This window comes from Desmodus rotundus, chromosome 7 (assembly GCF_022682495.2).
Source record: "Desmodus rotundus isolate HL8 chromosome 7, HLdesRot8A.1, whole genome shotgun sequence".
Lineage (NCBI taxonomy): Eukaryota > Metazoa > Chordata > Mammalia > Chiroptera > Phyllostomidae > Desmodus > Desmodus rotundus.
The window spans coordinates 65,442,998-65,468,344 of NC_071393.1; the positions used below are offsets into that span (position 1 = coordinate 65,442,998).

Genomic DNA, 25,347 nt, shown 5'->3' on the forward strand with positions numbered 1-25,347 from the left:
TAAGAAGTACGAGAAGGTAGTTCTAGAATAGCACGGGGATGTAAAGTACAATATAAGAAATGCAGTAACCAAAGAACTTATATTCATGACCCACGGACATGAACAATGGTAGCGTATTTCCTGAGAGAGTGGGGGGTGCTGGGTGAAGGGAGGCAGAGGGGGAAAAATTGTGACAGCTGTAATAAGATAATCAATAAAATATAATTTTTAGAAAAGCATGCCATTTCAGTACCTGCCCACTAGGGGGTGCAGCCTCCCACCACAAACAAAAACACATTACCTGGTGAAATGTAGGCTATGATTTGTCATTTAACAGTGGCTTCAACATTTCTTCATGTTAAGTGTCAAGAACTTTATTTAGAAGAGAGGAAAGATGGCGGCGAGATAGGTGGGAGCAGAGTCCACTTCTCCCTGCACACAGGTGAAACACCTAGCCGATCTACTGAGGAACAAAGCAAACAGCCAACTGCACCCCAGCTTTTATGAAAATAGGAGACCAAAAAGTATAGAGGACACTGAAAACACAGACGGTAAGGGGACTGCTTCAGGACAAAAAGGTCCCTGGGACCAGCACAGGAACCAGGGCCTGCAGCCCCAGGCCCTCGTCCTCCAGGCCTGCTGCATGATTCCTGGGAGAGAGCGGTGTTAACAGCTCCCTCCCCTGCCAAACAGGGCTTGAGCAGCACTGAGAGAGACCTGGTTGCTTGAGGTCGCAGGGAGGGGAATAAGGACAAAGTGTGGTAAACACACGGAGACCGTGGGCACAAGCCAAGGAGAGTTGAGAGTTGGGCCATAATGGGCCCTGACACAGACAGTCCCCAGTCTAGCTGGAGAGGTGGGCTGTGTGAGAGGACAGGCCCTTTTTTTGTATGGAGCAGCACGATTGAGCAGGAGGATTTTCCCAAAAAGGAAAAGACCCTCGGGGGCACTTTGGGGAACTCTCCTGAAGCAGCAGTTCCAGTATCTCTTCCGCCCAGCTGCCCGGCACTCCTGCAGGGCTGTGGGGGATATTGAGCCCAAATCCTAAGCACGGCGGGGGGGGGGGGGGGGGGGGGGGGGCGGGTTGGGAGGGAGTGCACACCACAGTGAAACCAAAGGCACCGGGGTGAGTGCGAATCAAGGAAGGCCCTGTGCACACACACCCATAGCCTGGAGGAGGGTGAGTGCCTGAACCTGTAGGTCCAGGGGCCAGAGACTGCCCGAGTGCTAGTCAGGACAGAGAAGAGCTGGGCTAGGCTGCCTGAGTTGCCTACAGCCAAAAAACACCAGCAAAACTGGCTTGGCGAGCAGGCTTGTTTTTTTTTAAGTAATTCTTTATTGTTATTTTTTCCTTTCTTTTAATACCTTCTTCCTCTCTTTCCTTCTTTCTTGTTCTACTCCTTCTCTTTCTCCCCTTTACATCTCTTCTTCCTTCCATCTTTTTTTGTTTGGTTTTAAATCCCCACAAGTGAAACAATAAAACTGGGAACTGTGAAAAGACCAAAGCTGGACCCAAAGAGGGGGCATCCCAGCAGCTGAGACAGTGAAACAAATTTCACTTTGCTACTCCAGAGAACTTGAAAGTTATTGTATATTTGCATTATTATTTTTTTCATTATTCTTACATCACTCATTTTATTAATATTTCTGTACCTCTCTTCTTTCTGTTTAGTCTTCTTCACTTGACTGGTTAGTTTGCATTGTTTGACTGGTTTCCCCTTGTTCTCCCTTTCACAGTGTATTGTTAATTAATTGTCTTTCACTTCACTTGGGTTCCATTAGCACACTACTCTAGGACCTATACTCCCTATTCTAGTTATCCAGATCACATAGATTCTGTCATATGATTGTTGCTCCATTACTATTGTAAATAACAGCTGTTCCATACATCTGTAAATACTACACGGAACTTCTCCCAGATCTCAGCCCACTTCACTGATTCCTGAACTTTATTACTGGTGTGGTGAACTCTATTCTCCCACACATTACACCTATTTTCTACCCTTTAATCTCACCTTACCTCATAATCTGACCTCCCACGGCTTTCTAGATCCAACTCACAATCTTTCCCCCAACAAGAGTCATATCTTCTTTCCACTCTTTCTAAAAAGTGCCTAGGTGGGTGAATTATCACAGTTAACACTATATATATCCAAAGGATCCCCTATATATTCTCTAAGGGATAGTTCTTTAAATATCATATAATATGCTCCTGCTGTCTTAAACCATTTCGCCTTCCTACTACAACCTACCATAAAAAAGAGTAGGTAGAAGTCGTGAATACCAGGATACCTCCTGGAAGAGGAAATACACCAACAAAGGAAACACAAACAGCTAACAACAGGAGAAGGTGAAGAACAGAGTGGAAGTCACACTAACTCAACACAGGACTTATCGGTTAATACAACTAAATAATGAAGAAATTACTAAGAACAAACAACTGAACAAGAGCAAGAGAAAAGCCTCAAAATCTTGTACATACAGAAGAATGAGCGCCAACACAACCTGCCAACACCTGCACAACAGAAACAAGAGGTGGGGGATAGACTGACACTCAGATAACCAGCTGGTGGGAAGGACCCACCAAAGAAAGACCCAACAACAACCAAAAACCAAAGATACGCAGAGCCAACATAAACCACAGTTGAAGATTATGGGAAATGTGGCTCAGCCCCCAATCGGAAAAGCCAGTGGGGTGCGAGGTTGGCGGGCAGGACCCACGTCCATGGATAGGTTCTCCAGTGGGAAATCAGGCCTGCATTGTACCTAGACTGCTATGAGACTTGCTCTTGCTAAAACTCCCTCACCCTGAGGCAAGCAAATGTTAACTGAGTATCTTTATCTTCCCAAAATCTGGGCTAGACCTTCCAGGTATGGGACATAGCCGTTTGGACCATTTCTCCTTTTACATTGCAAATATCCTCCTTTGATGTATTCAGCAACACCTTCTCCTTTGTCTACAAAAGATAACCACCCAAAACAAACCTTTGCACAGTAAAGGAGGACCTTCTTTGATGTAAGGGGCCTAGAAAAACAATAAAAGACTGTCAAGGCAAGGGTCAGGGCACTCTCCTCTTGAGGGAGTGGCTGCTCCATCCCTTTTCCTCCACAGGATTTCTGTCGTCCATGTGTATTTGAATATTTCAACCACAATGGATCCTCCAGGCCGGGATCCACGTCAGAAGACCAGTAAGCTTGGGAGATCAAGGAGACTGTACCACTGAATCTCACATGTATTCTACCACAGAAGTTCACACCATAAACCCAGGGGGACAGAACAGAGAAATGTAAGAAGCAGAGGCTAACAGGAAGAGTCTCACAAACAATGGGAAGACAAAGAAACAATCCCCAAATGAAAGGAAAGGAGGAAGTCTCAGAAACAATGCTAAATGGAAAAGAGGCAAGTCAACTATCAGATAGTGAATTCAAAGAATTGGTTATAAGGAAGCTTAATGAGCTCACACAGAATTACCGAAAACTACACGGAAACTACAATGAACTCACTGCAAACTATGTCAAAATGAAAAAGGAAATAGAAAGTATCAACAAGGGCCAAGAGGAAATGAAGAATACAATTTCTGAACTGAAGAACACAGTAGAAGGAATCAAAATCAAACTTGATGAAGCAGAGGATAGGATCAGCAAGCTGGAAGACAAGGTAGAAAAAAACACTCTAATGAGCACGAAAAAAGAGGCTCAGAAAGAATGAAGAGGGGTTAAGGAAAACGCAGGACAACAAGAAACAAAGTAATATCCATATAATAGGGATACCAGAAGGAGGAGAAGAAGAGCAAGGGATAGAATACCTGTTTGAAAAAGTAATGATGGAAAACTTCCCTAATTAGATGAGAGAAAAAGTCACCCAAATCCAGGAATCACAGAGAGTCCCAAGCAAGAGGAACCCAAAGAGGCCCACTGCAAGAGACATCATAATTAAAATGGCAAAATTCCAAGACAAAGAAAGAATCTTAAAGGCAGCAAGGAAGAAACAGGAAGTAACATAAAAGGAGCCCCAATAAGGTTAGCAGCTGACTTCTCAGTGAAATGCTCCAAGCCAGAAGAGAATGGCAAGAAATATTCCAAGTAATGAGAACCAGAGGCTTGTGACCAAGGCTACTTTACCCAGCAAGGCTCTCAATCAAGAGAAAAGGCCAAATAAGGAGTTTCCTAGACAAAAAGAAGTCTAGAAGAATACACCTCGACCAAACCAGCTCCTCAAGAGATGCTAAAGGGTCTGAAAGGAAAGAAAAGAGAAAGAGAGACGAACAGAGGTATGAAAAAATGGCGATGAATAACTACCTATCAATACTAACCTTAAACGTAAATGGATTAAATGCTCCAATCAAAAGACACAGAATAGCTGAATGGATAAGAAAACATGACCCACACATATGCTGCCTACAAGAGACCCACCTCAGGACAAAAGACCTACACAGACTGAAAGTGAACAGCTGGAGACAAATTTCCCAAGCAAACGGACAGGGGGAAAAAGGAGGGGTAGCAATACCAATATCAGACAAAGTAGACTTCAAAAGAAGGGCTATAAACAGAGACCCAGAAGGTCACTTCGTAATACTCAAAGGAAGAATCCACCAAGAAGACATCAACATTGTAAATATATATGCACCCAACATAGGAGCACCCAAATACATAAAGAAAATCTTGGAGGATTTCAAGAAAGATATGGACAGCAACACAATTATAGTAGGGGACTTTAACACACCACTATCAAAAATGGACAGGTCTTCCAAACAAAATATCAACAAAGATATTGTGTCACTTAACAATACCCTAGAGGAAATGGACTTAACTGATATATAGAGAGCTTTTCATCCCAAAGAAGCAAAATACACATTCTTTTCAAGTGTCCATGGAACTTTTTCAAAGATAGACCACATGATAGGACACAAAAGAAGCCTGAACAAGTTCAAGAAAATTGAAATCATATCAAGCATTTTCTCTGAGCACAAGGGACTGAAACTTGAAACCAACCCCAAAGGAAAAAACCCCAAAACACTCAAAAACATGGAGATGAAATAGCATGCTATTAAACAATGAATGGGTAAAAAATGAGATTAGGGAAGAAATCAAAAAGTTTCTGGAAACAAATGAAAATGAACTCATAACAATGCAAAAGTTATGGGACACAGCAAAGGCAGTCGTGAGAGGGAAGTTTATACTGATACAGGCCTATCTGAAAAGAACAGAAACAGCTCAAACAAGCAGCCTAACCTTACACCTACAAGAACTCCAGGAACAACAACAAAGACAACCCAGAGCAAGTAGAAGGAAGGAAATAACCAAGATCAGAGCAGAATTAAATGACATAGTGAATAAAAGCACAGTTGTAAGGATCAACGAATCCAGGAGCTGGTTCTTTGAAAAGATAAACAAAAACGACATACCTTAAGCAGGATCATCAAGAAAAAAAGAGAGAGGACCCAAATAAACACAATAAGAAATGAAAGAGGAGAGACTACAACTGATACTACAAAGGATTGTAAGAAATTACTATGAACAACTATATACGAAGAAATTTGAAACCTAGATGAAATGGACAAATTTCTAGAGAAATATAGCCTTCCAAAACTGAATGAAGAAGAAGCAGAAAGACTGAACAGACCAGTAATGCCTGATGAAATTGAAACAGTAATCAAAAAGCTTCCGACACACAAAAGCCCTGGACCAGATGGTTTCACAGGAGAATTCTACAGAACATTTAAGGGGCAGCTAACCCGCATCCTCCACAGATTATTTCAAAAAATTCAAGAAGAGGGAAGATTCCCAAACTCGTTTTATTAAGCCAACATCATCCTAATCCCAAAACCAGATAAAGACATAACAAAGAAAGAAAACTTCAGGCCAATATTGCTGATGAACATAGCTGCTAAAATCCTCAACAAAATATTGGCAAACTGCAAACAGCAGTACATTAAAAAGATCATACACCATGACCAAGTGGGATTCATCCCAGGGATGCAAGGATGGTACAATGTTGGCAAATCAATAAACATAATACACCACATAAAGCAAAGACAAAAACCAATGGATCATATCAATAGATGTGGAAAAAGCATTTGGTAAGGTACAGCACCCATTTCTGATAAAAACCCTCAGCAAAGTGGGAATAGAGGGAGCATTCCTCAACATAATAAAGGCCATATATGAGAGACCTACAGCCAACATCATACTCAATGGACAAAAATTAGAGCTTTGCCACAAAGATCAGGAACAAGACAAGGATGCCCTCTCTCACCTCTCCTTTTCAACAGAGTATTGGAAGTCCTAGCCACAGAAATCAGACAAGAAAAAGACATAAAAGCCATCCAAATTGGAAAGGAGGAAACAAAACTGTCATTGTTTGCAGATGACATGATAGTGTACATGGAGAATCCTACAGAATCTACCAAAAAACTACTTGACCTAATAAATGAATTTGGCAAACCAGCTGGATACAAAGTCAATACTCATAAATCAAAGGCATTCCTGTACACCAACAACGAAACAGCAGAAATGGAAATCAGGGGGAAAAATCCCATTTGATAGAGCAAGAAGAAAAATAAAGTACCTAGGAATAAACCTAACCAAGGAGGTAGAAAACCTGTACTCAGAAAACTACACAACACTAAAGCAAGAAATTAAGGAAGACACAAACAAATGGAAGCATGTACCATGCTCATGGATTGGAAGAATTAACATCCTCAAAATGGCCATACTACCCAAAGCAATTTATAGATTCAATACAATCCCTATTAGAGTACCCATGACATATTTCACAGACATAGAACAAACATTTCAGAAATTTAGATGGAACCATAAATGACCCCGAATAGCTGCAGGAATTTTGAGAAAGAAGAACAAAGCAGGAGGGATCACAATACCTGATATCAAACTGTATTACAAGGCCACTGTAATCAAACCAGTCTGGTACTTGCATAAGAGCAGACACATGGACCAACGGAACAGAATAGAGAGCCCAGAAATAAACCCAAGTCTTTCCGGATAATTAATATTTGATAAGGAGGCAGGAGCATAAATGGAGCAAAAATAGCCTCTTCAACAAATGGTGTTGGGAGACCTGGACAGTCATGTGCAAAAAAATGAAACTCGATCACCAACTTGCGCCATACAGAAAAATAAATTTATGTGATTAAAAGACTTAAATATAAGTCGTAACACCATAAAAGCCCTAGAGGAAACACGCAGCAACATCTTCACAGACATGTCCCCTAAAGCAAGGGACATAAGGGAAAGAATAAACAAATGGGGTGCCATCAAAATAAAAAGGTTCTGCATGGCTAAAGAAAACAGCATCCAAATGAAAAGAGAAACAAGTGTATGGGAAAACATATTTGGCAATGATAGCTCAGACAAGGGCCTGATCTCCAAAATATACAAAGAACTCACACGACTCCACTCCAGGAAGACAAACAACCCAGTTAAAAAATGGGCAAAGGGCTTGAACAGACACTTCTCCAAGGAAGACATACAGAGGGCCCAGAGACATATGAAAAGATGCTCAGCATCACTAGCCATTAGAGAGATGCAAATTAAAACCACAATGAGGTACCATCTCACACCAGTCAGAGTGGCCAACATAAACAAATCCACAAACAAATGTTGGAGAGGATGCGGAGAAAAGGGAACCCTAGCACATTGTTGGTGGGAATGCAGATTTCTGCAGCCACTGTGGGAAACAGTATGGAATGTCCTCAGAAAATTAAAAATAGAACTGCATTTTGACCCAGCACTTCTTCTGTTGGGATTATACCTGAAGAGCCCTGAAACACCAATCCAAAAGAACCTGTGCACCCCAATGTTCATAGCAACACAATTTACAATAGCCAAGTACTGGAAGCAACCTAAGTGCCCATCAGCAAACGAGTGGATCCCAAAACTATGGTATATTTACACAATGGAATTCTATGCAGCAGAGAGAAAGAAGGAGCTTATACCCTTTGCAACAGCATGGATGAAACTGGAGAACATTATGCTAAGTGAAATAAGCCAGGAGATGAGGGACAAATACCATATGATCTCACCTTTAACTGGAACATAATCAACAAAAGAAAAAGCATACAAAATATAACCAGAATCATTCAAGTTAAGCACAATCTAACAATAGCCAGGGAGTAAGGGGGAGAAGGGTTTTCAGGAACTACTATAAAGGACACATGGACAAAACCAAGGGGAAGTGTGGAAGCAAGGGAGGGAGGTGGGTTTCACTGGGGTTGGGGAGACCGGTGAAGAGAAAAGCAGACAACTGTAATTGAAGAACAATAAAATAAAATAAAATATAAAATAAAACAAAACAAAGTAAAAGAAAAGAAAAGAAAGAAAAAACAGAAAAGGGAACCTTCCAACACAGTTGGTGGGAATGAAGATTGGAGTAACCACTGTAGAAAACAGTATGGATATACCTCGAACAATTAAAAATGGAACTGCCTTATGACCCAGCAATTCCACTTCTGGGTATACGTTTAAGAAACCCAAAACACTAATTTGAAAGAATATATCTACCTTATGTTCATTGCAGCATTATTTACATAAGCCAAGAAATGGAAGCAATATAAGTACCTCTCAATAGAGAGTAGATAAAAGAGATGTGGTACATATATACAATGGACTATCACTTGGGCATAAAAAAGAATGAAATGTTACCATTTTTGATGGTATGAATGGACCTAGAGGTATTATGTTAGGTGAAATAAGTCAGACAGAGAAAAACAAATGCCATATGATTTCACTTATATGTGGAATCTAAAGAGCAACAAATGAAAATAGAAACAGACTCAGAAAATAAAAAATAGATACAGAGATCAGACTAATGGTGGCCAGAGAGGTGGGGGTCAAGGACTAGGTGAAAAAGGTGAAGAGATTGAGAAGTACAAACTGATACTCACAAAACAGTCACAGGGATGTGAATATACCGTAGACAATATAGTCAACAACATTGTACTAATTATGTATGGTGCCAGGCGGGTACTTGAAATATCTGGGGGGGGGGGGGGCCACTTTGTAAAATATGATTATCTAACCACTATTCCATGCACCTGAAACTAATACTAAATAATATTGAATTAAACTTTAATTGAAAAACATTTTTTTGAATCTCACACAGAAAAGCCCAGGCCCAGATGCCTTCACTGGTAAATGGTACTGAATGCCTAAAGAATGAACCCAATCCTGCACAAACTTCCAAAACACAGGACAGGAGGGAACACTTCCCATTACAATTACAGGAGAACAATGCAGAGAACTTTAAGAATTCTCCCCAGGACTAATTCTAAACCTTCTTAGACTACTCCTTTTCATTCTTCTTTCCTGGCTTTTCTCCCTTTACTTGGGCATTCCATAAGTTTCTATTTCCAGACCTCTATCTCCTACTTTTTATCTTTCATCAGTACCTGTCATTTCAAAGACAAAACTTTGGGGAAGTAGATGAAACATTAATTTTTAAATAACCTGACAGGGCTCTGAAATCAAAGCCATAATTCTCAGAGATTTTTGGGTTTTCTTTATTCTCCCAGAATTCACCTTTAAATGCTAAACAGTTCTCTGGAGTATGACTAGACTTTGCAATTCTCTCTCCTTCCCCCACTTGGATGTGTTCTGTATGCATAGCTTGGTTCATTGTCACATTAACTGACTTACATAAGTTAATCACCTTATAACCACAATAGTTTTAATAAAGTCCACTGGGAAACCCTACTCCTTTTATTAACTGCTATTCTCACCACAGAGAAGCATTTAGAGACCAGAGAGTAATCAGAGAGAGCAACAGCTATAATGAAGGGCTAGAGGTATCCTCTGGTCTTATGTGTGATGTTGGCATGGGCCAGAGGAACACAGGAGATTAATTTTAAAGTTGAATTTTTCTCTGGGTCATCTTAAAACACAGTCCCTATTGACCTGTAGTTTGTCAAAAGTAACAGGACTCTAGGCTTTTTCCTTCCATGAACTTTATGTGTGTTTCAGTTTGACCCAACAGAGCAAAAGAAATAATTACCCTACAACCCAATTCCTTTGTATCATTATGAGAAAGCACAGTATGAAGAGAGGATTTCTTTTTTTTTTTTAATTTATTTTTTTACATTTATTTTTTTTAAGTTTTATTGTTATTCAATTACAGTTGTATGCCTTTTCTTCCCATCCCTGCACCCCACCCCAGCTGAACCCACCTCCCTCCCCCACCCCCACCCTCCCCCTTGGTTTTGTCCATGTGTCCTTTATAGTAGTTCCTGTAATCCCCTCTCCTCACTGTCCCCTCCCCACTCCCCCCTGGCTATTGTTAGATTGTGCAGAGAGGACTTCTATCTTAGACTGTGGTTAAGTACTTCAGCAGGGCACTGTGTGAGTAGTTAGTCCATACGATTCACTTACTCTTTTCATTTCCAGCTGAGTTTGTCTGTCATCTCAGGCCCAACTAGGGATGAAATTCAAGATAATAAATTCTCATCATCTGAGAAATCTGGAACTGGAAGAAGTTTTTAATTAGAGTCTACCTGCTGTAGGCCATTCATTTTACAGGAGAGAAAAGCAGGCTTTCCAGGTTATGTGGCTTGTGTAAGGAAGGTAATACAGAGAGTTTGTGTTCGAACCAGGCCTACAACACTATTCTCCTTTTCAGTGTTTGGACAAAAATTGTAAGAGTGTCTGCCACCTGAGGAGAAGTCTGGAGAAAATAAGAGGTTGCTTTCACTGAATTTTGATTAAGACAATATAATGCCCTATTATTTCTTCCTTTGAAATTTTGAAATCTCTAATAGTTTTCATTTCCTGTCCATTCTCATTGCCTTGGTCTTATCAACTCATGCTCCTAATGCTTCCATAGACTCCTTGCTTTGACTTCCATATTCCAGCAATTCTTATTTCTAATCTATGCTTCATATCACTGACAAATAATCTTCCTTAAAAAAGATCATGTCTCTACAGAGGGCCCAGAGACATATGAAAAGATGCTTGGTATAGCTAGCCATCAGCGACATGCAAATTAAAACCACAATGAGATACCTCTTCACACCGGTAAGAATGGCCAACATAAACAAATCAACAAACAACAAGTGTTGGAGAGGATGTGAAAAAAAGGGGACCCTAGTGCACTATTGGTGGGAATGCAGACTGGTGCAGCCACTTTGGAAAACAGTATGGAATTTCCTCAAATAACTAAAAATGGAACTGCCTTTTGACCCAGCAATACCACTGTTGGGATTATACCCTAAGGATCCAGAAACACCAATTCAAAAGAACCTATGCACCCCAAAGTTCATAGCAGCATTATTTACTATAGACAAGTGCTGGAAACAGTGCCCATCAGTAAGTGAATAGATCGAAACACCACAGTACATTTGCACAGTGGAATTCTACACAGCATAAAGGAGCTCCTATGCTTCACAACAGCATGGAGGGAACTGGAGAGCATTATGCTAAGTGAAATAAGCCAGGCAGTGAAAGACAAATACCACTTGATCTCACCTATAATGATCTCACCTATAAGTGCAACCTAATCAAAAAAAAAAATACAACCAGAAAAATTGAGATAAAGAACAAATTGACAGTAATCAGAGAGCTGCGGGTAGAGGGATAATAGGGAATAATGGGGTGGCGGGGGCCATCAAAGAATATGTATGAAGGACACATGGACAAAGCCGAAAGGAGTAGGTTGGAGTGTGGGATGTGGGGATGGATGGGGCAGAGCACCATGGTGGGGTGAAAATAGACAACTGTACTTGAACAACAATAAAAAATAAATAAATAAATAAAAGATCATGTCCCTGGGCAGTGTTGCTCAGTTAGTTGAAGCATCCGCTTGTCAACCAAAAGGTCACCAGTTCAATTCCCAATTAGGGAATATGGAACATGCCCAGGTTGCAGGTTCAGTCTGCAGTCAGGGTGCATGCAAGAGGCAACCAATCGTTGTGTCTCTCTCACATCAATGTTTCTCGCCCTCTCTCTGTCCCTTTCCCTCTCCCTAAAATTAATAAACATGTCCTCAGGTAAGGATTAAAAAATGTTGTTTATTATATGATAGTTTTACCTCAATAAGGTTGTTATGAAAAAGAGAAAAGGCTTTCTTCACTAACCATTATGAGGTCACTGGTGACCTTTAAGGGAACAAGTACCAGAGATAGGTATTAGGAACTGAATGTCTGTGTTCTCCCCACCCCAATTCATATGATAAAATCTTAAACTTCAATGTGATGGTATTTGGAGGGGTGGGGGGGGTAATCGAGTTAGATTAGATCATGAAGATGGAGCCCTCATGATGAGATTAATGCCCTTATAAAAGTGGAGGAGACACAGAATCTCTCTCTCTCTCTCTCTCTCTCTCTCTCCCCCCTCTCTGCCATGTAAAGATACAGGAAGAAAGTTATTACCAGACACTAAATATGCCAGCACCTTGATCTTGGGCTTCCTAGCCTCTAGAACTGTGAGAAATAAATGTTTCTTTTTTAATCACTCAGGCTGTGGAATTTTTGTTATACCAGCCCAACAGACTAAGATATACATGAGAAACCCAATTGCAAACTGGAGTGAATGGATAGTCAGGTACCAAAAGCAAATAATTTGTTGGTGAAATAAAGAATAAATAGAATAGCAACCCAATAAGGCAGCAAGACCAAGATTAAAAATTTTAATTATAGATAAGTTCTAAGCATGTTTATAGGCTAAGGGAATTGAAACAGTGAGAACGAAATTAAAGATGTGAATGAGTGAAGCAGTAAATGATAGATTAAAGTCCCAAGGGAGAATGGAGTATATTTACCACAAAAAAATTAGAACCTTCCCCCCAGAACAAAAAATTTGGGAGATGACCACCAATAAATGAGAAAAAGATATGTTTCTGAAAGGTTCCTTATCAACATTGAAATCTATATGCATTTGCCCAGTGGTCTTTCACACCAATTCTACTTCTAGGATGTTTTTCAAAAGCATGGCCACTTTTCACAAAGTTCACTTTAAAGCACCATCTTGAAAAGAGACTTACACTCTCCATTTTAATCACATATCAAAGTCTTGGGTATAACAGCATTTATTTCTGGGATTTTGTTGTAGATGTTCCATCTACAGCTACATCTTTCAGTTAATTATGTGTGTTCCACCTTCCAACCATATCTTATAAATTGGAAAAACTGTGGTATATTCAAATACTACTCAGCACTAGAAAGTAATAAACCATTGATACATGAAATGATATATATGGATCTCAAAATAATATTATGCTAAGTGCAAGAACACAAACCAAAAACAATATATAATGTCCATACACATAACATTCCAGCAATTCTGGAAAGGGCACAGTGATGGTAAATTTAATTTATTTTAATTACATTTTATTGATTATACTATTACAGTTGTCCCAATTTTTCCCCCTTTGCCCTCCTCCACCCAGCCCTACCCCCACCCTTCAGGCAATTCCCACACCGTTGTCCATGTCTATGCATGACGCATATATATTCTTTGGCTATTCTATGTCCTATGCTTGTACTTTACATCCCCATGACTATTCTGTAACTACAAATTTGTACTTCTTAATTCCCTTTTTTGCCCAACCACCCATCCTCCTCCCACCTGGCAACCATCGAAATGTTCCCTGTATCTATGATTCTATTTCTGTTCTGGTTGTTTATTTTTGTTTTTTTAGATTCAATTGTTTTTTTAAACTTTCTTCCAGAAATATTTTAGCAAAAATTGTCCATTTCCAAGAAGCACCCACTGTGTGCCCATTGACAAAAGAGAACCATTAACAAAAAGAAAATTTACCATATGGCTATGATTTAAGGAAAAAGAATAGCATCTTCAAGCACATCAGCAAAGTCCATTATTAAAATCAAATTTCTACTTATGGGCTGATTAGATTCTGAAAATACTGAAATAAAATGCAAACTAAGTCAAAGGACCTCTGTCTCATTTTTTACTAGTATTTGTTATATATTTTAATATATATTTTATTGATTATGCTATTACAGTTGTCCCATTTCCACCCCCTTCACTCCACTCCATCCTGCACACCCCCTCCCTCCCACATTCCCCCCCTATAGTTCATGTCCATGGGTCATACTTATAAGTTCCTTGGCTTCTACATTTCCTACACTATTCTTACCCTCCCCCTGTCTATTTAATATCTACCATTTATGCTACTTATTCCCTATACCTTTCCCCCCTCTCTCCCCCTCCCACTCCCCTATTGATAACCCTCCATGTGATCTCCATTTCTGTGGCTCTGTTCCTGTTCTAGTTGTTTGCTTAGTTTGCTTTTGTTGTTTTAGGTGTGGTTGCTAATAAGTGTGAGTTTGCTGTCATTTTTACTGTTCATATTTTTTATCTTCTTTTTCTTAGATAAATCCCTTTAACATTTCATATAATAAGGGCTTGGAAATGATGAACTCCTTTAACTTGACCTTATCTGAGAAGCACTTTATCTGCCCTTCCATTCTAAATGATAGCTTTGCTGGATAGAGCAATCTTGGATGTAGGTCCTTGCCTTTCATGACTTGGAATACTTCTTTCCAGCCCCTTCTTGCCTATAAGGTCTCTTTTGAGAAATCAGCTGACAGTCTTATGGGAAGTCCTTTGTAGGTAACTGTGTCCTTTTCTCTTGCTGCTTCTAAGATTCTCTCCTTCTGTTTCATCTTGGCTAATGTAATTGTGATGTGCCTTGGTGTGTTCCTCCTTGGGTGACACTTCTTTGGGACTCTCTGAGGTTCCTGGACTTCCTGGAAGTCTATTTCCTTTGCCAGATTGGAGAAGTTCTCCATTATTTTTTCAAATCAGTTTTCACCTTCTTGCTCTTCCTCTTCTCCTTCGGGCACCCCTATGATTCAGATGTTGGAACATTTAAAGATTGCCCAGAGGTTCCTAAGCCTCTGCTCATTTTTCTGAATTCTTGTTTCTTCATTCTGTTGGTTGAATGTTTCTTTCTTCCTTGTTGTCCAAATCATTGATCTGAGTCCCGGTTTCCTTCCCTTCACTGTTGGTTCCCTGTACATATTCCTTTATTTCCCTTGCATAGCCTTCACTTCTTCCTTTATTTTGCGACCATACTCAACCATTTCTGTTAGCATTCTGATTACCAGTGTTTTGAACTGTGCATCTTATAGGTTGGCTATCTCTTCATTGCTTAGTTTTATTTTTCCTGGAGCTTTGACCTCTTCTTTCATTTGGGCCATATTCTTTTGTCTTGGTGCACCTGTTACGTAGTAAGGGGCAGAGCCTTAGGTGTTCACCATGGCAGGGCAACCCACTCTCGCTGTGTTCTGGAGCTTATGTGGGGGAGGGGTCCAAGAGGGAACAGTGCCCTTGCTCAGCTCTCAGCCGACTTTCAGTCACTTCCCCCACTACCCACAATCAAATTGGGCACTTCTGGTGCTGATTCCCAGGTGGGTGGGTTTGTGTACATTCTAGGACCCTGTGGGTCTCTCCAAAGAACTGTCTTGTGAGACTGGGAGTTTCTCCCACTGCTGCCTCAACCCCCACGGGTGTTTTCAGTCAGAGATTTTGAGGTTTTATTTTCCCACACTGGAACCCTGGTTTGTGTGGTCTGTCTTGCTCCCCAGTTGTTCCTGCCAGTTTATCTGCATGAGAATGTGGGACCACCCAGTCCCCAATCCACCGTCTCACTGGGTCCGCCAGCCACTGCCTTGCTGCGAGTCCTCTCCCCCCAGCTGCCCATCTCCACCCCTCCTCCAGTCTGGATGAATGTTTCTTCTTTAACTCCTTGGTTGTCAGACTTCCATACAGTTCAATTTTCTGTCAGTTCTGGTTGGTTTTTGTTTTTAAATTTGTTGTTGACCTTCTTTTGGTTGTGCGAGGAGGCACAGTGTGTCTACCTATGCCTCCATACTGGCCGGAAGTCCTAATTTTTCTTTAAACAATTAAAAAGGCTGGAATCAAAGTTAAATAGAAGGCACAACAGTTTTTTTCTGGTTTTGTGTTTTCAGATTGTGATTGTGGTTTTGGTATTTTGTTTGTTTGTTTTTACAAATATAAATTAAACATGAAAAAGAACTCTTACTTCAAAAAACCTAACAACTCAAGAAAAGCATATCAGTAGCACTGTAGATATTTAAAACCTATCTCTCGATTTAAATCTCAAGGTAAAAACAGTGAATTTTAGAATTGTTTTGTGATCATATATCAAAAGAAAAAAACTTTCACTAATGCCTTTTATTCAGTATTTAATCATTCCATTGAGAATCGAAACTGTCTATTTCTCCACACCAGAAAGTAGTCATGACTCTCCAAAGAAGAAATAATTTGGGTTTTTTTCTGTCTTGAAAATGTTTATCGTATCTCGTATTTCTCAAAGGCTTTGAAACATATAGAAGATAAGAAATATCCCAACAAATAATACATACCAAATGTCAATAATAAGCAAGACACATTACTTTGGGGGAAGTGACTATCTAAAAAAAATCAATCTATGCAAAGTAAAGCAAGGAAATTCAGTCTTTTTTGTCTTTTTAAAAAATATATTATTTTATAAAATATTGTTCCATAAAATTAGAAGTAAAGGACTAAAAAGTGAGAAGAGGGGAGGGGAGGGAACACACACCATTAACACAAAACGTAAAATTGTACAAACTTAAGCAGTTTACAAGAGCCAGGGTCATACTGCAGGATACCAATAGTTGAAGATGTTCACCATTTGCAGGAGCAGGAGTTTGTACTGCTTCAGTGAGGGTCAGTGGAGAACAATTCACTGCCTTGGAGCAATTACCCTTCCCACCCCAAATCCTGGTTTCTGCATCATGCCTCCACAGTCAGGGCCTCTCATTCCACCAGCCAGGCCCCTGGAGGGCCTCTCGGTCCCCACAGGCAGTTATTTTGCTGGCTCCTTCCCAGGCAGCTTGAGTCTTCTCTACCATACTCACTTGGACCTCATCTCTGAACATGATGGACCTGCTGCAAACAACTTTTGAACAGGCTCAGAATCACCAAACACAACAAAACCAAAATTGTGTAATTTTCACCATTGTTGATGTGCAGTTCAACCACATTCCCATACTTTTGAAAGAAATCTTTAAGCTCTGATTTATCCACTTCATGAGGCAGATTGCCAGTGAAGAGTTGGTCACTGTCAGGGTGTCACAATTCTTCAGGTTGTTCACATAACCTTGCTCATCAGCCTCACAGAATGGTCTAATTATCCTCTGGGGAGGGATATTTATTCATTGTTCACACACTCTTTGATCCCTCTGAAGCCTCTGTGGTTGAATCTCAGATTCAGGATTAGACTCCAGGCAAGGCTGGGAAAATGATACTTTAACAATGAGGTGTTATCCCAGTAACTGGAATAGCTCCACTAGGTGAAAAGTTCTTGCTGGTCACAGATGCCCAGGAAAATGTCTCAAGTATTCCTGCACCAACTGAGCTATGTCTGTAGGTGCTGGAGAAGAACTCTTCTGTGCATCCTCAACAGCAATTTCTTCTAATAACTGACTCACACTTTGCCTCTTGGATTTCAAATACCGGTTCTTGCTCTGGTTCCAGTTCAAGATCAGTCTCTGCTTCAGCAACAGGTTCCTCTAAATGTTCTTTCAAGTCATTGCTGACAGTCTGATCATAGAAAGTTCTAGAATCGTCAGGTACCACCTCAGGTGTCTGCTATCTTTCTTCAGGTTCCTCTACTTCTACCTCAGACTCCTCCTGAGGCTCAGTGACAAAGCCACCAAAGACCTCATCTTGGTATCTGAAGATATAATTGTGAATGTAGAACTTATTTGCAACAAAGCCCTCAGGAGCAAGGACAAATGTCTGCATGAATCTTCTCAAAGCCTGCTTGTTATCAGAGAGAAACCCTATCACCTGGACCACCACACCAGCATTCAGAGAAATATAAGCATCAACATAGAAAATCTTAGTGTGACAATTGATAAAGTTCTGTGACATCACTTTCCTATAGGTTTCTTTCTGTTCATAGACCTCATCTGCTTACTTTATATTTTAATCCAATCCCTCATGTACATAAGAAGAGTTCTTTCCATAAAATCTGTGTAATATGTCTGGGGCCTGGTTCAGTAATATGTAATACTGTCTCACAAGTTCCTGTCCCACCAGCAGGGGTCTAGGTTTCTCTATAGCCATGCTTTGGCCAATTCAAAATGCACAGCAGAACAAGAGTGCTCAGTTGTTTACAGATATGTATTTGTTGCTATTTGATTGTTCATAGTTCCCTCCTCCTCCTCCTCCTCCTCCTCCTCCTCCTCCTCCTCCTCCTCCTCCTCCTCCTCCTCCTCCTCCTCCTCCTTCTTCTTCTTCTTCTTCTTCTTCTTCTTCTTCTTCTTCTTCTTCTTCTTCTTCTTCTTCTTCTTCTTCTTCTTCCCCTTTTTCTTTCTTCTTCTGGAAGAGCCTTTAACATTTCATATAAACCTGGTTTGGTGGTGATGTGTTCCTTTGATTATTTTTTGCCCAGGAAGCTCTTTAGCACTCCTTCAATTCTAAATGATAGTTTTGCTGGGTAGAACAATCTTGGTTGTAGGTACCTGTTCTCATATCTTTGAATATTTCTTGCCAGTCCTTGCCTGCAGTTTCTTTTGAGAAATCAGCTGACAGTTTTATGGGGGCTCCCTTGCTGTAACTAACTACATTTCTCTTGCTGCTTTTAGGCTCCTCTCTTTGTCTTTAACTTTTGACATTTAAATTATGATGTGTCATGAGGTAATTAAACCTCTTTAAATTCAGCTTGTCTGTGACTCTCTGCACTTCCTGGATTCATAAGTCTATTACTTTCACCAAGTCAGGGATGATTTCTTTCTTTATTTTTTCAAATAGGTTTCCAATTTCTTGCTCTCTCTCTTCTCCTTCCAGCACCCCTGTGATGAAAATGTTGGTACATTTAAAGTTGTCCCAGAGGATCCTTATGCTATCATCATTTTTTTTTATCCTTTTTTTCTTCTTGCTGTTCTGATTGGTCTTTTTTTTTTTTTTTTTTTTTTTTTTTGCTTCCTTATATTCCAAATAGCTGATTTGGTTCTCGGCTTCATCCTCTATACTGTTGATTCCCTGTAAATTGTTCTTAATTTCAGTTAGTATATCCTTCATTTGTAACTGGTTCTGTTTTATGGTTTCTATGTCATTTTTTATGCTGCTGAAGATCTCTCCGAGTTCATCCATTCTTCCCCTAAGTTCACTGACATCCTTATAACCAGTGTTTTGAACTCTGCATCTAGTAGCTTCCTTGTATCTATTTTGTTTAGGGTTTATTTCTGCAGTTCTGTTCTTTCATTTGGGTCATGTTTCTTTGTCTCCTCATTTTGGCAGCTTCCCTGTGTTGTGTGTGGAGCTGCTACATCTCCCAAGCTTGGTAGAGTGGCCTAATATAGTAGGTGCCCTGTAGGTCCCAGTGGCACAGCCTCCTCTATTACTTAAGCTGGGTACTCAAGGTGCACCCCCTGTGTGGGCTGTGTACATCCTCCTATTGTAGTTGAAACTTGATTGCTCTTCACATGCCCAGCATCAGCCACTGACTGTGTTCTGTCCAGTGTCACACAACATAAGCTACAAAGAAATCTGTGAATTGGTGCTACTTCTGCTGGACTGGACGTTCCCAGGTGAAGCCAAGCTGTGAATCAAGGTTGGCTGCTGCTAGTGCTCAGCCTGGGGCAACTTAGCAAGAGGTATTGTACTCACTGAAGCCAGATGCTGCTTGTTGGAGAAAATTTAGGAAAATCTGAAGCATGAGCCAAGCCAAGCCATCCATATGGAAAAGCCTGGAAACAGCTTGGGTTGGCCTGCAAGTTGGGTGGAGCAGTGCCTCAGGGAATAACCAGGGTGGGACAAACAGTGTGAACCAGGTTTGTAGAGTCTCTGGTATGGAGCCTGCCTGCTGACTCTGTGGCTCTGTTGGGGAAGGACTCAGAAAAGGAACATTGGCTTCTGCCAGCACTTCTGTCTGGAAGAAATGTGCCCCCTCCCCCAGTTCTCACGCTGCTGGACAAATCAGTTCCTCCTCATATGTCTCTGGTGCCTTTCAAGCTGCTGCCCTTGAGCTGGAGCTCAGAGCAAATGAGTCTCAGTAAGTCTGTGCATGGCCCTTTATGAGGAACTTCCATGAATTCCAGAAATTTCTGTTTTCCACAGCCTCAATAACCACTGTGTCTTACAGTCAGAAGTTATGGAGACTTATCGTCCTACCACTGGAACCCTGGTCTGAGGGGCCTGTTGTGGGACTAGGACCCTTCACTCCTGAGATATCCCTGCTAATTTTTATCTATCATATGTTTTTGTGGGACCAGGCCACCCCTTGTCTCCACCCCTCCAACCAGTCACAATGTAGATTGTTCATTAATTCCATAGTTGTAGGACTTCCATTCAGCTTGATTTTTTGATGGTTCTGAATGATGGTTGTTCTATAGTTTAGTTGTAATTTTAATGTGGTTGTGTGAGGAGATGAGCTGTGTTTACCTACACCACTATCTTGACTGGAAGTATATCATAAACTTAATTTAAAACCATGTCAAATTTCTCTTAAATATAAGACCTGCTTTGCTGATAGCACTTTACTTTGCTGTGCACTATGAAGCAAAGGATTTTGGTGTACATTGGTCTCTGAGCTCTTCCCATACTATCCGTTACAGCATAGAAATATGTGCCGCTCTCACTCTATTCTGCCCCTCCTAGAAGAGATTAGATGTCTAGGGGACATTCCAGTTGTAATGAGGAAAATTCCAGCTACTACATAGCATCAGTTGAATTCCTTAGAAAGGGGAACCCTGTCCCCCAACTTTCCTTGGACTGCTGGTATTAAAACGTGCTGTCATCATACTGAACTGTGGCTGCAGGAGACTGAGACATTTTCCCATTCCTGAAGTATCACTGGGGGAGACCGTAGAACTTGAAAGATAACAGGTCTGCACAACACTGATGGAAGAGAAAACTAAGATTTACAGAATAATGGAAAGAGTAGCATATGGTTTTCATACAAAAGAATTCTCATGAGTTGAAAAATAGCCAAGTTATTGTAAGAATTTTAGCATATTTAATTCTGAACATCTAACAACTGGACTCATTTAGCACCAACACCTTCACAAAAAGCAATCCTTCACATTGACTTCTCTCTATTCTAGCTCTCATCCATTTCATTCTGGAGGCAGACTCCTTCATCATAGGGATCCAGCTACAGAGAGTGATTCCACAGACACAGACACAAACGCTTTTTTATTTATATTAGAAGAGGAGAGAAATGATTCCCTCCCCAGGCTCATTGGTTCACTCTACCCATCAGTAGGGGAGAAAAATCCCAAATTGAACCAGTTCCTGCAGAGCTAGCACAAAGGTCTCTTCAAGTATGTACTGAATCTGTGATTTTGAAATTGGTCATGGTTTTGTATCATAGGCTATTCTTTCTATTGTATTGCTGTGAAGAGAAGGAAGAAAATAGAGATGTATCTAAATGTGTTTGCTTCTCTTCTGAAGCCCATTTTTTGAAAGCTTAAACAGATCCCTAGAACCAGTTACAATTTAATCTGAGGACACTGTTAAAAGTTGGATGAATAATACATTCCTTTTCTTCTTCATCATTCTCCAACAACATTTTACAGGAAACAAAAGCCAGATTTAATCTGGTGGATTTTTACAGTAATATTGGCTGCGTTTTGTGTTCTGTGTGTGTGCGTGTGTGCATGTGCCCACGTGCAGGCTCAAGAGAGAAAATGAGAGAGAGAATAAAGGAAAGGGAGATGGAAAAACTACACCAATGAATGGGAAGGTTAGCCTACATATAATTAACCTGAAATTTTTAGTCTCTAAGAATAAATTCTCATTTTTACCACAGTGGGTAAGATGAATGATTTAGCCTCTTAAATGTAGATAAGGCAATAACATCCTATGACCCATAAAATTATATGAAGTTCTGCTTTTTCATAACATCTCACATGATGCTTATATTCAACCTTATTATCCTACACAATGTTGGGCAAATTCCATTACATATTAAACTTTCAAATAATAATAGTCACTAAGATTTGAACATGTACAAACTAAAATGAAAAGGAATACAAAAATATAACTTCTTCCATTATCTATATCATAACATTAAACATCAAGTTTTTTAACTCAGCATCAGTGTGGATGTGATGGCTGAAGCTCTAACAGTCGTCTGGGGCATCATGGACAAGGTCTACAACTAGATACAGTGAATTAGAGACATAGAAGGACTTTGGGTAGGTCCCTCATATCAAAATCATCATACTGTTCCTTGAATGACTACCCCTAGACTTATTTTATGTGAGAGAAATATAAAATTCTAATTTTTAAAATATATTTATTGATTATGCTATTACAGTTGTCCCATTTCCCCCCCTCACTCCACTAGATCCTGCCCACCCCCTCCCTCCCACATTCCCCCCCTATAGTTCATGTCCATGGGTCATACTTACAAGTTCTTTGGCTTCTACATTTCCTACACTAGTCTTACCCTCCCCCTGTCTATTTTCCACCTATCATCTATGCTACTTATTCTCTGTACCTTTCCCCCCCTCTCCCCCTACCCCTCCCCTATTGACAACCCTCCATGTGATCTCCATCTCTATGGTTCTGTTCCTGTTCTAGTTGTTTGCCTAGTTTGCTCTTGTTTTTGTTTTAGGTGTGGTCGTTAATAACTGTGAGTTTGCTGTCATTTTTACTGTTCCTATTTTTGATCTTCTTTTTCTTAGGTAACTCCCTTTAACATTTCCTATAATAAGGGCTTGGTGATGATGAACTCCTTGAACTTGACCTTATCTGAGAAGCACTTTATCTTCTAAATGATAGCTTTGCTGGATAGAGTAATCTTGGATGTAGGTCCTTGCGTTTAATCTTGGGTAATGTAATTATGATGTGCCTTGGTGTGTTCCTCCTTGGGTCCAGCTTCTTTGGGACTCTCTGAGCTTCCTGGACTTCCTGGAAGTCTATTTCCTTTGCCAGACTGGGGAAGTTCTCCTTCATTATTTGTTCAAGTAAGTTTTCAGTTTTTTGTCCTTCCTCTTCTCCTTCTGGCACCCCTATAATTCGGATGTTGGAACGTTTCAAGATGTCCTGGAGGTTCCTAAGCCTCTCCTCATTTTTCCGAATTCTTGTTTCTTCATTCTTTTCTGGTTGGATGTTTCTTTCTTCCTTCTGGTCCACACCGTTGATTTGAGTCCCAGTTTCCTTCACATCACTATTGGTTCTCTGTACATTTTCGTTTGTTTCTCTTAGCATAGGCTTAATTTTTTCATCTGGTTTTCGAACAGATTCAACCAATTCTGTGAGCATCTTGATAACCAGTGTTTTGAACTGTGCATCTGATAGGTTGGCTATCTCTTCCTCGCTTAGTTGTATTTTTTCTGGAGCTTTGAAGTGTTCTGTCATTTTGGGCCTTTTTTTTTTTTTTTTTTTTTTTTTTTTTTTTTTGTCTTAGTACGACTGTTACTTTAAGGGGCAGAGCCTTAGGTGTTCACAGGGGCGGGGTAATGTTGGTTGCTGCGCTGTGATGCTGTACATGGGCGAGGGGCCGAGAGGGAGCAATGGCGCCCCCTTCACTCTCCTCCGGACTTCAATCTTTCACTCCGATACCCACAATCAAATTGGGCCCCTCTGGTGCTGGTTCCCGAGTAGGTGGGCCTGTGCACACTCTAGGCCCCTGTGGGTCTCTCCAACGACCTCTCCTGTGAGGCTGGGAGTCTCTCCTGCTGCTGCCCCAACCCCCACAGGCGTTTTCAATCAGAGGTTTGAGGCTTTATTTCCTGAGCTGGGGCCCTGGGTTGCGAGGTCTGCTTCGCTCCCCGCCGGTCGTCCTGTTTATCTATGAGCGAATGTGGGGCTGCGGGGTACTACCCACTGCTCTGCCTGCCCCGCTCTCCGCCACTCTGAGTCCGGCCCTCTCGGTTTATCTGTGCGCCAATGTGGGGCCACAGGGTCTGCTAGTGCTCGGACTGCCTGCGCCGTTAGTCCCACACTCCGCCAGTCTTGGTCCCGCCACAGCCACGCGAGTCTTCTCCACCCTGGTTCCCATCTCCGCCCCTCCTACCAGTCTGGATGAATGTTTATTTTTTATTTCCTTGGTGTCAGTCCCCCTTGCCGTTCGATTATCGGTCAGTTCTGGTTGTGTGAGGAGGCGCAGTGTGTCTACCTACGCCGCCATCTTGGTTCTCCAAAATTCTAATTTTTTAAAAAAATCTTACCACTATTCAGGCCTTCATTTTTTATGTGCCATCTGACATTTTTGCTTTTCTGTTTCCTTTAAATTACCTATTCATTTAACACCAACTTCATTTTCACCTACAAGGAAGAGCAAGGTGTTGAAAAACATTTTTAAAAATCCATACTTTAAGATGACAAGAGTTAAAACCAGTTCTGGGGACTTTTATCTCCTTTGCCTTATTAAGCTGTTTTCCAGACTTAATACCGATTGGAGACATATGGATTTGAGGGAAATGAAATAAGTTTAAATTTGGACTGGGACTAAATACACTATTTGGATTAATGATTTTCTTGCTTTTAAGTTTTAGCATGTAATAAGTTACAGCACTCACAGAATTAACACACGGTGCATCTTGTAAGGATGTCGTTTACTGTAAGTGTTGCCCACTTTGGGCACCTGTGTGTTAAATCTAACAGCCAAGAGTAAAACTAGCCCATATATTGTCTTTATACAATACACACACACAATTAGCATGAAAGGTTTTCAATATAAAATTTATAAAGGCTTCAAAGAAATCTGGTAAAAATTATTTTTAAAAAATCAATACTTTAAAAATGTCAGTAATCTTCCTGTGGTTCAAAACTCCAAAAGTATAAAAGTATATAGATTCTCCCTCCTACACTTGCTTCCCAGGTAACCAATTTCTACCCTCCTTATCAGTACATAAAGGTCTTATATAGGTGTTCTGATCACCAATTTCAGTGAAGAGATGGGAGAGTTTGTCCACACTAATGAGCAATGGTCAGGACACCAGCTGGGTATTGTATGATTCAGCTCAATTCTGACACTATTTATCTGGAGATAGTGTCAGATTCCACAGGTGAAGAGTTCAGTTCTACAAGACTGCCCCCCCTCACCATCTCTACCACTTCAGATGCCAGTCACAAGCCTAAACCCAGGTTATTATTTGTGCTTCTGACCCACCAGCTATAGATTGGAAGTTCTACCAACCCTTTCCTTGGACTTCAGATGCCAGTTGCAAGTCCTGGTTGTTACCTATACTTCTGACTAACTGGCTATAAATCAGAGGTTCTCATGACTGCCCTCCACCATGCACACACAACTGTCCTTGATTAACTTGTTAGAGTAGCTCACAAAACTCAGGAAATATTTTACTTACTAGATTACTGATTTATTATAAAAGGAAATAACTCAGGAACGATGAGATGGGAGAGATAAATAAGGAAAGGTATGGAGAAAGGGCA

General features: G+C 40.6%; 1 protein-coding gene and 1 pseudogene across 1 annotated transcript in view; one reads left to right on the forward strand and one right to left on the reverse strand.

The window, feature by feature from the left end:
- The first annotated feature begins 416 nt into the window (after nt 1-416).
- OR4E1 (olfactory receptor family 4 subfamily E member 1) overlaps nt 417-25,347 on the forward strand; it is a 36,698-nt gene continuing 11,767 nt past the window's right edge. The window contains exon 1 of the mRNA XM_045201742.2: nt 417-530. The gene's annotated coding sequence lies outside the window, so the exon portion shown is untranslated. The remainder of the gene's footprint in view (nt 531-25,347) is intronic.
- LOC112311559 (ras GTPase-activating protein-binding protein 1 pseudogene) lies at nt 16,679-18,066 on the reverse strand (annotated as a pseudogene).